The 12,697-nt window shown below is 38.8% G+C and overlaps 2 protein-coding genes across 5 annotated transcripts in view; one reads left to right on the forward strand and one right to left on the reverse strand.

Annotated features, from left to right (window-relative positions):
• The window catches only part of LOC100299045 (adhesion G protein-coupled receptor E2), a 295,684-nt gene that overhangs the window by 72,617 nt on the left and 210,370 nt on the right, over nt 1–12,697 (forward strand). The gene's annotated exons all lie outside the window — the stretch shown is intronic.
• LOC100300051 (adhesion G protein-coupled receptor E2) overlaps nt 1–12,697 on the reverse strand; it is a 48,515-nt gene that overhangs the window by 716 nt on the left and 35,102 nt on the right. The gene's annotated exons all lie outside the window — the stretch shown is intronic.

The following is a 12,697-nucleotide window of genomic DNA, read 5'->3' on the forward strand; positions in this document are numbered from 1 at the left end:
ACTAACACAACATTGTTAATCAACTATATTCCAATGAAAATTAATTTAAAAATGAATTTGCACTGCATATGAGTGCATATATATGGAATCTAGAAAAATGGTACTGGTGAATTTATTTGTAGATCAGAAACAGAGACACAGACATAGAGAACAGACTTGCAGACACAATGAGGGGAGAATGTGGGGTGAATTGAGAGAGCAGCATTGAAACGTATACATTACCATGTGTAAAATAGTTAGTGGGAAATTGTTGCATAACACAGGGAACTCAACCCAATGCCTGTGACAACCTAGAGTCGTAGGATGGGGGTGGGTGGGTGGGAGGGAGTATCAAGAAGGGGAAATATATGCATATTTACGGGTGATTCACATTGTTGTACGGCAGAAGCAAATAGGACACTGCAAGGCAATTATCCTCCAATTAAAACCAGATATTTAGTTTCATTTTTTTAACAAGTGGTTGACCAGTTTTCCCAGCACCACTTGTTAAAGAGATTGTCTTTAATCCATTGTATATTCCTGCCTCCTTTGTCAAAGATAAGGTGTCCCTAGGTGCGTGGATTTATCTTTGGGCTTTCTATTTTTTTCCATTGATCTATATTTCTGTCTTTGTGCCAGTATCATACTGCCTTGATGACTGTGGCTTTGTAGTAGAGCCTGAAGTCAGGCAGGTTGATTCTTCTAGTTCCATTCTTCTTTCTCAAGATTGCTTTGGCTATTTGAGGTTTTTTGTATTTCCATACAAATTATGAAATTATTTGTTCTAGCTCTGTGAAGAATACCGTTGGTAGCTTGATAGGGATTGCATTGAATCTAAAAATTGCTTTGGGTAGTATACTCATTTTCACTATATTGATTCTTCCAATCCATGAACATGGTATATTTCTCCATCTATTAGTGTCCTCTTTGATTTCTTTCACCAGTGTTTTATGCTGCTGCTGAGTCGCTTCATTCATGTCCGACACTGTGTGACCCCATAGACAGCAGCCCATGAGGCTCCCCCGGCCCTTGGATTCTCCAGGCAAGAACACTGGAGTGGGTTGCCATTTCCTTCTCCGATGCATGAAAGTGAAAAGTGAAAGTGAAGTCGCTGAGTCTTGTCCGACTCTTAGCGACCCCATGGACTGTGGCCCACCAGGCTCCTCCGTTCATGGGATTTTCCAGGTGAGAGTGCTGGAGTGGGGTGCCATTGCCTTCTCCGACTGTTTTATAGTTTTATATATATAGGTCTTTAGTTTCTTTAGGTAGATATATTCCTAAGTATTTTATTCTTTTCGTTGCAATGGTCAATGGAATTGTTTCCTTAATTTCTCTTTCTATTTTGTCATTATTAGTGTATAGGAATGCAAGGGATTTCTGTGTGTTGATTTTATATCCTGCAATTTTACTATATTCATTGATTAGTTCTAGTAATTTTACGGTGGAGTCTTTAGGGTTCTCTATGTACAGGATCATGTCATCTGCAAATAGTGAGAGATTTACTTCTTCTTTGCCAATTTGGATTCCTTTTATTTCTTTTTCTGCTCTGATTGCTGTGGCCAAAACTTCCAAAACTATGTTGAATAATAATGGTGACAGTGGGCACCCTTGTCTTGTTCCTGACTTTAGAGGAAATGCTTTCAATTTTTCACCATTGAGGATAATGTTTGCTGTGGGTTTGTCATATATAGCTTTTATTATGTTGCGGTATGTGCCTTCTATTCCTGCTTTATGGAGAGTTTTTATCATAAATGGATGTTGAATTTTGTCAAAGGCTTTCTCTGCATCTATTGAGATAATCATATGGTTTTTATTTTTCAATTTGTTAATGTGGTGTATTACATTGATTGATTTGAGGATATTGAAGAATCCTTGCATCCCTGGGATAAAGCCCACTTGGTCATGGTGTATAGTCTTTAACTTGTAAAAGAATGAAACTAGAACACTTTCTAACACCATACACAAAAATAAACTCAAAATGGATTAAAGATCTAAATGTAAGACCAGAAACTATAGAACTCCTAGAGGAGAACATAGGCAAAACACTCTCCGACATACATCACAGCAGGATCCTCAATGACCTACCTCCCAGAATATTGGAAATAAAAGCAAAAAGAAACAAATGGGACCTAATTAAACTTAAAAGCTTCTGCACAACAAAGGAAACTATAAGCAAGGTGAAAAGACAGCCTTCAGAATGGGAGAAAATAATAGCAAATGAAGCAACTGACAAACAGCTAATCTCAAAAATATACAAGCAACTCCTACAGCTCAATTCCAAAACAATAAATGACCCAATCAAAAAATGGGCCAAAGAACTAAATAGACATTTCTCCAAAAAAGACATACAGATGGCTAACAAACACAGGAAAATATGCTCAACATCATTCATTATCAGAGAAATGCAAATCAAAGCCACTATGAGGTACCGTTTCATGCCAGTCAGAATGGCTGCTATCCAAAAGTCTACAAGCAATAAATGCTGGAGAGGGTGTGGAGAAAAGGGAATCCTCTTACACTGTTGGTGGGAATGCAAACAAGTACAGCCACTATGGAGAACAGTGTGGAGATTCCTTAAAAAACTGGAAATAGAACTGCCTTATGATCCAGCAATCTCACTACTGGGCATACACAGCGAGGAAACCAGAAATGAAAGAGACACATGTACCCCAATGTTCATCGCAGCACTGTTTATAATAGCCAGGACATGGAAGCAACCTAGATGTCCATCAGCAGATGAATGGATAAGAAAGCAGTGATACATACACACAATGGAGTATTACTCAGTCATTAAAAAGAATACATTTGAATCAGTTCTAATGAGTTGGATGAAACTGGAGCCTATTATACAGAGTGAAGTAAGCCAGAAAGAAAAACACCAATACAGTATACTAATGCATATATACGGAATTTAGAAAGATGGTAACTATAACCCTGTATACAAGACAGCAAAAGAGACACTGATGTATAGAACAGTCTTTTGGACTCTGTGGGAGAGGGAGAAGGTGGGATGATTTTGGAGAATGACATTGAAACATGTATAATATCATATATGAAACGAGTTGCCAGTCCAGGTTTGATGCACGATACTGGATGTTTGGGGCTGGTGCACTGGGATGACCCAGAAGGATGGTATGGTGAGGGAGGAGGCAGGAGGGTTCAGGATGGGGAGCCCGTGTATACCTGTGGTGGATTCATGTTGGTATATGGCAAAACCAATACAATATTTTAAGATTAAAAAATAAAGTAAAATATATAAAAAATAATTAAAAAGAAAAAAACATATTTAAAACGTGACTCCCTTAAAAAATTTAAAAAATGCATTTATCCTTAGGGATCTATAATAATTATATAATTCACTCACTATTCAAGAAGTATTGAGTGTCTCTTTTTTGACAGATTCTGTGATTGTCTCTGATAATAAAGTGGTAAAGAGACTATACATGTAAATTCCATATTGGCAGGAGATACACAATTTAATGATAAAAAAGGGAGGTTATGACAATGTATCTTTGAATGTAATGCTCAGTTTTGGGTCTAAGGAAATAGAATGGGTTAAGGAAGATTCCCAGAGAAATCATGTTTCAGTAGAAACAAGACCAATGAGTAGATGTTCCTGAGATAATCAGGGTTGAAGCAGGGAAGTCTGTAAATGTGTTCGTTTTTGAGAGGATTCTGAACCTAACATACTTTTAAGAGCCTTTCTTGCATTATTCAATTTACTTTTTTATCTGCTGTAAAACTCATCCACTGCTTTTTTAAAAAAAATTATGGTTTTAGTGAGATATGATTTCACATCCAATGAAATTTACCCATTAAAACTGTACAGTTGAGTGATCTTTGGATAGTCACAGAGTTGTGCAACCATCACCATAGTCTAACTTCAGAACACTTTCAACTTGTCAAACAAAAACTGCATTCACAATAGCATGAGGAAATCCTCATTCCCACTTCCATGCATCCCAACCCTGATCCTAGCCCCCGGGTACCATTAATCAACTTTCTGTCACTATGGATCTGCCTGTTCAGGATACTCACATAAATGGAATCATACAGTATGTGGTCTTCTGTGACTAGATTCTTTCACTTAATGTTTTCAAGGTTCATTCATGTTGCAACATGGTTTTATGGCTGAAAACTCATTTTTAGTCTTTCTTCATAGCTGAATAATATTCTATTATGTGGCTATGCTACATTTTGGTATGCCTTCATCAGCTGATGGACATATGTCATTCTCAGGCTTTGGGTATTCTGAATAATGCTGCAATGAACACTGATGTAATTTTTTGTGTGGATTTTCATTTGTTTAGGATATATACCTAAGAATGGAATTGCTGGGTCATTTGGTACCTACATATCAAAACTTTTGAGAAATTGTTTTCTACAAGTGGTGGCACTAATTTCATCTCAACAAGCAATATATGAGGGTTCTAATTGTTCCATAACTTTTCATTTTTCGAATTGTCAGTCTTTATTTCCTTTAATCATTTAAGTGAATGAGTATGAAGTGACGTGTTCTTTTGTGGGTTTTGATTTGTATTTTCCTAATGACTAATGATGTTGAACATCTTTTCATGCACTTATTGTCATTTACTTATCTTTGGAGAAATCTTTATTCAAAATTAGTGTCCTTTTTTGGGGAATGGTGGCGAGTGGTAAAGAATCTGCTTTCCAATGCAGGAGATGCAAGCGACTCAGGTTTGACCCAGGGTCAGGCAGATTCCCTGGGTATGCCAACCCATTCCAGTATTCTTGCCTGGGAAATCCATGGACAGAGGAGCCTGGAAGGCTACAGTCCATGGGGTTGCAAAGAGTTGGATACATCTTAGTGACTAAGCAAGCAGGCAAGGAATCACCGTTGAACTTGGTATTAGAGACAGAAATCCTGTTTTCAGAAGAACAATACTTGACATGAATACTTAACCAGATTGAGGAGAGGGTCATAACTAGCAAACAGGCAGAAAAATTGAAGAGACAGACCTGGAGTCAAACGGAATGAGGACTTGGCCTTTCTGAGTCACAACTAAGAAGAGACCTACAAGTGAAAGGGAGCATGTCCAGGGTTTCTGGTTCAAGATGGAGGAGTAGAAGGATTCTGCTCATCTCCTCCTGCAAAAGCACCAAAATCACAACTAGCTGTTGAACAGCCACAGACAGGAGGATGCTGGAATCTACCAAAGAAAAGTACTCCACGCCCAAAGATAAAGAAGAAATGGCAGGAGATGGTAGGAGGGGCACAATCACGATAAAATCAAATCCTATACACACTGGGTGGGTAACCCACAAACTGGAGAACAATAATACAAAGAAGATCACCCACCATTGTGAAGGTTTGGAACCGCACGTCAGGCTTCTAGCCTGGGGGCCCAACAAAGGAACTGGGAATCTTCAGAGAATCTGACTGGGAAGGCTAGTGGGATTTGATTACAAGACTTCCACAGAACTGGGGGAAACAGAGACTCTACTCTTGGAGGGCACAAACAAAACCTTGCATGCACCAAGAGTCAAAGGAAAAGAGCAGTGACTCCACAGGAAACTGAACCAAAACTACCTGCAATGTTGGAGGGTATCCTGTGGAGGTGTGGGTCAGCAGGGGCTCATCACAGGGACAGAGGGGACTGGCAGCAGCTGTCTGGGAATGTCTCCTTTGGTGTAAACCCTCTTGGAGAAATTAACCTGACCATAGAGCCCATAGACCTGAGGGTTGGGTCACCTCGGCCAAAAAACTACCAGAGAGGAAGTGCAACCCCATCCATCAGCAGATAATTGGATTAAAGCTTTATTGAGTAAGGCCCTGCCCACCAAAGCATGACCCAGGTTTTCCAACCACCAGTCCCTGCCATTAGGAAGCTTACACAAGGAGAAGACGCAAGAAGAACCACAATCCCACAGCAACCAAAACAAAGCCACACCACAGAAAGTTAATCAGCATGAAAAAGCAGAAAGTTACATCTCAGATGAAGGGATACTATAAAACCCCAGAAAAACAGCTAAATGATATGGATGTAGGCAACATTCCACAAAAAGTGTTCAGAATAATGATAATGAATATGATTCAGGATCTTGGGAAAAGTATGGAGGCAAAGATTGAGAAGATACAAGAAATGTTTACCAAAGACCTACAAGAACTAAACAAAGAAGCAGAGATGAATAATACCCTAGAAGGAATCCATAACAGAATAACTGAGGCAGAAGCACGAATAAATGACCTGGAGGACAGAATGGTAGAAATAACTGCCATAGAACAGAATATAGAAGAAAGAATGAAAAGAAATGCAGGCAGCCTAAGAGACCTCTGGGACATTAAACACATGAACATTCACATTATAGGGGTCCCAGAAGGAGAAGAGAGAGATAAGCAACCTGAGAAAGTATTAGCTGAAAACTTCCCTAACATGGGAAAGAAAATAGTCAACCAAGTCAAGAAGCACATTGAGTCCCAGGCAGGATAAACCCAAGGAGGAACACACTGAGCTGAGACATGTGGTAATCAGATTGGCAAAAATTAAAGACAGAGATAAAATATTAAAAGCAACAAGGGAAAAATAGCAAATGACATACAAGGGAACTCCCATTAGGCTATCAGCTGATTTCTCAACAGAAACTCTACAAGCCAGAAGCAAATGGTATGATGTATTCAGAGTGATGAAAGAGAGGAATCTATAACCAAGAATACTCTACCCAGCAAGACTCTCCTTCAGATTTGATGAGGTCAAATGCTTTCCAGACAACTAAAGTTAAGAGGATTCAGTACCACCAAACCAGCTATACAACAAATGGTAAAGCAACTTCTCTAGGCAGGAAACAGAAAAGGAAAAGCCCTACATACAGAAAATGCACCCAAAACAATTACGAAAATGGTAATAGGATCATATATATCGATAATTATCTTAAATGTAAATGGATTAAGTGCACCAACCAAAAGACATAGACTGGCTGAGCAGATGAAAACATGTCCAGGTATATACTTCCACTTACCACATCACTCTGCTTGACCCCCAAAATTTTATGTAATTATTTTATATTGTTAGATTAATCGTGTTCCCTTCTGTAACTATTAAATTGCCAACACCTGTTGGATCATAGAAAAAGCAAGAGAATTCCAGAGAAACATCTACTTCTGTTTCATTAACTACACTAAAGCCTTTGACTGTGTGGATCAACACAAACTGTGGAAAATACTTAAAGAGAAGGGATTATCAGACCACCTTACCTGCTTCCTGAAAAATCTGTATGCAGGTCAAGAAACAACAGTTAGAACCAGACATAGTACAACTGACTGGTTCCAAGTTGGGAAAGGAGTATTTTAAGGCTGAACATTGTCACCTTGCTTATTTAACTTATATGCAGAGTACATCTAGTGAAATGCCAGGCAGGATGAAACACAAGATGGATTCAAGACTGCAGGGAAAATTATCATTAACCTCAGATATGCAGGTGACACCACCCTTAGGGCAGAAAGCAAAGGGGAGCTAAAGAGCCTCTTGATGAAAGTGAAAAAGGAGAGAGAAAAGCTGACTTAAAACACAACATTCAAAAACTAAGATCATGGCATCCGGTTCCAGCACTTCACTGCAAATAGGTGGGAAAACAGTGGATACAGTGACAGACTTTATTTTCTAGGGTTCAAAAATCACTGCCAAACGTGACTGCACCCATGAAATTAAAAGACACTTGCTCCTTGGAAGAAAAGCTATGACCAATCTAGAGAGCATATTAAAAAACAGAGACATTACTTTGCCGACAAAGGTCCCTCTAGTCAAAGCTATGCTTTTTCCAGTAGTCATGTGTAGATGTGAGTGTTGGACCATAAAGAAAGCTGAGCCCCAAAGAACTGATGCTTTTGTACTGTGGTGTTGGAGAAGACTCTTGAGAGTCCCTTGGACAGCAAGGAGATCCAACGAGTCCATCCTAAAGGAAATCAGTGCTGAATATTCATTGGAAGGACTGATGCTGAAACTGAAACTCCAATACTTTGGCCACCTGATGCGAAAAACTGACTCATTGGTGTCTTTCCGAGACCCTGTGGAAAGATTGAAGGCAGGAAGAGAAGGGGAAGACAGAGGATGAGACAGTTGAATGGCATCACTGACTCAATGGACATGAATTTGAGCAAGCTCCAGGGGTTGATGATGGACAGGAAGCCTGAAGTTGTGCAGAGTCAGTCATGACTGAGCGACTGAACTGAACTGAATTGAACTATTACTTACTTAGTATTATTGCATCATGAATGGTCAACAAAAAAATTATAGAATTCGATATCACCCAAAATAGCATTTATTAGAAAATCTGTAATCACTTTAAAAAATTTTAATTTATTTTATTTTTTAAATTTACTATATTGTATTGGTTTTGCCATACATCAACATGAATCCACCACGGGTATACACGTGTTCCCCATTCTTGTATTTTCCAAATATTCCAAGATGATTCTGATATACATATGGACATACACTTTTTAAAGTCCATATGTATATCAGAATCATCTTGGAATATTTGGAAAATACAAATGCCCAAGTATTGCATTTCTTTTTTCTTTTTCTTTTTTGCCAGAGCTCCAGATATGTTTCTAATGAGCAGCCACATTTAAAAACAACTGGACCTTTTACTTTTATCTCGTTTGCTTCACTTTTTCTATTTCATATTCATGGCTCCCATTTCATTTAGTTTATGTTTTCCAATTTCTTCATCTCTTATTTTTTTTGACATTCTTTCTCAAGCCTTTATCAAGTGTAGTTCAAAAGGTTTAGTATACGTATATATAAATAATATGTGTAATATATATTTTCAAAAACATTAATTTTTGCCTAACCAAAAATTTTATGACATTTTGATTCCACTTGCTTGACTTAGTATGAATAGAATGCTAGATTTCTAATTAAAAAAATGGATATGTAACAAGAAACAAAAGTTTACTGTATAGCACAGGAAACTGTAGTCAATATTTTGTATAATGACCTATAACAGAAAATAATTAAAAAATATTATATGTGTACATGTATAACTGAATCACACACACAAAAATGAATTCTACTTTTGTAATTTAGTAATGTTCATCCTTTTGCCAGTTTTTCTAAATGTCCTATGGACATCTAAGAAAAGCATATAAGATTCAAACTTTTAAATATATTTGTGTAGCATATGATTAATATAAATGAATTAAATATGAAGGTCGACACTGAAATCAGATTGATTATATTCATTGCAGCCAAAGATGGGGAAGCTCTATACAGTCAGCAAAAACAAGACTGGGAGCTGACTATGGCTGGGATCATGAACTCCTTATTGCCAAATTCAGACCGAAATTGAAGAAAGTGAAGAAAACCACTAGACCAATCAGGTATGACCTAAATCAAATCCCTTATGACTATACAGTGGAAGTGAGAAATAGATTTAAGGGACTAGATCTGATAGAGTGCCTGATGAACATGGACGTACGTTTGTGATATTGTACAGGAGACATGAATCAAGACCATACCCAAGAAAAAGAAATGCAAAAAAGCAAAATGGCTGCCCGGAGAGGCCTTACAAATAGCTGTGAAAAGACGGGAAATGAAAAGCAAAGGAGAAAAGGAAAGGTATAAGAATCTGAATGCAGATTTCCAAAGAATAGCAAGGAGAGATAAGAAAGCCTTCCTCAGTGATCATGCAAAGAAATAGACGAAAACAACAGAATGGGTAAGACTAGAGATCTCTTCAAGAAAATTAGAGATACCAAGGGAACATTTCATGCAAAGATGGGCTCAATAAAGGACAGAAATGGTATGGACCTAACAGAAGCAAAAGATATTAAGAAGAGGTGGCAAGAATACACAGAGGAACTGTACAAAAAAGATCTTCATGACCAAGATAGTCACGATGGTGTGATCACTCACCTAGAGCTAGATATCCTGGATTGTGAAGTCAAGTGGGCCTTAGAAAGCATCACTATGAACAAAGCTAGTGGAGGTGATGGAATTCCAGTTGAGCTATTCCAAATTCTGAAAGATGATGCTCTGAAAGTGCTACACTCAATATGCCAGCAAATTTGGGAAACTCAGCAGTGGCCACAGGACTGGAAAAGGTCAGTTTTCATTCCAATCCCAAAGAAAGGCAATGCCAAAAAATGCTCACACTACCACGCAATTGCACTCACCTCACATGCTAGTAAAGTAATGCTCAAAATTGTCCAAGCCAGGCTTCAGCAATATGTGAACTGTGAACTTCCAGATGTTCAAGCTTCTTTTAGAGAAGACAGAGGAACCAGAGACCAAATTGCCAAGATCCGCTGGATCATGGAAAAAGCAAGAGAGTTCCAGAAAAACATCTATTTCTGCTTTATTGACTACACCAATGTCTTTGCCTGTGTGGATCATAGGAAACTGTGGAAAATTCTGAAAGAGATGGGAATACAAGACCACCTGACCTGCCTCTTGAGAAACCTGTATAGATTAGGAAGCAACAGTTAGAACTGGCCATGGAACAACAGACTGGTTCCAAATAGGAAAACGGGTATGTCAAGGCTGTATATTGTCATCCTGCTTATTTAACTTATATGCAGAGTACATCATGAGAAACGCTGGGCTACATGAAGCACAAGCTGGAATCAAGATTGTCGGGAGAAATACCAATAACCCCAGATATGCAGATGACACCACCCTTATGGCAGAAAGTGAAGAGGAACTAAAGAGCCTCTTGATGAAAGTGAAAGAGGAGAGTGAAAATGTTGGCTTAAAGCTCAACATTCAGAAAACGAAGATCATGGCATCTGGTCCCATCACTTCATGGTAGATAGATGGGGAAACAGTGGAAACAGTGTCAGACTTTATTTTTTGGGGCTCAAAAATCACTGCAGATGGTGATTGCAGCAATTAAATTAAAAGACGCTTACTGCTTGGAAGGAAAGTTATGACCAACCTAGATAGCATATTGAAAAGCAGAGACATACTTTGCCAACAAAGGTCCATCTAGTCAAGGCTATGGTTTTTCCAGTGGTCATGTATGGATATGAGAGTTGGACTATAAAGAAAACTTTAGAGCGCTGAATAATTGATGCTTATGAACTGTGGTGTTGGAGACGACTCTTGAGAGTCCCTTGGACTGGAGGGAGATCCAACCAGTCCATTCTAAAGAAGATCAGTCCTGGGTGTTCATTGGAAGGACTGATGTTGAAGCTGAAACTCCAATACTTTGGCCACGTGATGCGAAGAGCTGACTCATTGGAAAAGACCCTGATGCTGGGGAAGATTGAGGGTAGGAGGAGAAGGGGACGATAGAGGATGAGAAGGTTGGATGGCATCATCGTCTCGATGGACAACGGTTTGGGTGGACTCTGGAGCTGGTGATGGACAGGGAGGCCTGGCGTGCTGTGGTTCATGGGGTCGCAAAGAGTCAGACATGACTGAGCAACTGAACTGAACTGAACTATTTAAATGTATTGGTTTTGCCATATATCGAAATGAATCCACCACAGGCATACATGTGTTCCCCATCCTGAACCCACCTCCCTCCTCCCTTCCCATACCATCCCTCTGGGTCGTTCCACTGCACCAGCCCCAATCATCCAGTATCTTGCATCGAACCTGGACTGGTGACTCGTTTCATATATGATATTGTATATATTCCAATGCCATTCTCCCAAATCATCCCACCTTCTCCCTCTCCCACAGAGTCCAAAAGACTGTTCTATACATCAGTGTGTCTTTTGCTGTCTCGTATACAGGGTTATAGTTACCATCTTTCTAAAAACCATATATATGTGTTAGTATACTGTATTGGTGTTTTTCTTTCTGGCTTACTTCACTCTGTATAATAGGCTCGAGTTTCATCCACTTCATTAGAACTGATTCAAATGTCTTCTTTTTAATGGCTGAGTAATACTCCATTGTGTATATGTACCACAGCTTTCTTATCCATGCATCTGCTGATGGACATCTAGGTTGCTTCCATGTCCTGGCTAGTATAAACAGTGCTGCGATGAACATTGGGGTACACGTGTCTCTTTCAATTCTGGTTTCCTCAGTGTGTATGCCCAGAAGTGGGATTGCTGATCGTAAGGCAGTTCTATTTCCAGTTTTTTTTTTAAAGAATCTCTACACTGTTCTCCATAGTGGCTGTACTAGTTTGCATTCCCACCAACAGTGTAAGAGGGTTCCCTTTTCTCCACACCCTGTCCAGCATTTATTACTTGCAGACTTTTGGATCACAGCCATTCTGACTGGCATGAAACGGTACCTCATAGTGGCTTTGATTTGCATTTCTCTGATAATGAGTGATGTTGAGCATCTTTTCCTGTGTTTGTTAGCCATCTGTATGTCTTTTTGGAGAAATGTCTATTTAGTTCTTTGGCCCATTTTTTGATTGGGTCATTTATTGTTTTGGAATTGAGCTGTAGGAGTTGCTTGTATATTTTTGAGATTAGCTGTTTGTCAGTTGCTTCATTTGCTATTATTTTCTCCCATTCTGAAGGCTGTCTTTTCACCTTGCTTATAGTTTCCTTTGTTGTGCAGAAGCTTTTAAGTTTAATTAGGTCCCATTTGTTTCTTTTTGCTTTTATTTCCAATATTCTGGGAGGTAGGTCATTGAGGATCCTGCTGTGATGTATGTCGGAGAGTGTTTTGCCTATGTTCTCCTCTAGGAGTTTTATAGTTTCTGGTCTTACGTTTAGATCTTTAATCCATTTTGAGTTTATTTTTGTGTATGGTGTTAGAAAGTGCTCTAGTTTCATTCTTTTACAAGT

The sequence above is a fragment of the Bos taurus genome, chromosome 7 (assembly GCF_002263795.3).
Source record: "Bos taurus isolate L1 Dominette 01449 registration number 42190680 breed Hereford chromosome 7, ARS-UCD2.0, whole genome shotgun sequence".
Lineage (NCBI taxonomy): Eukaryota > Metazoa > Chordata > Mammalia > Artiodactyla > Bovidae > Bos > Bos taurus.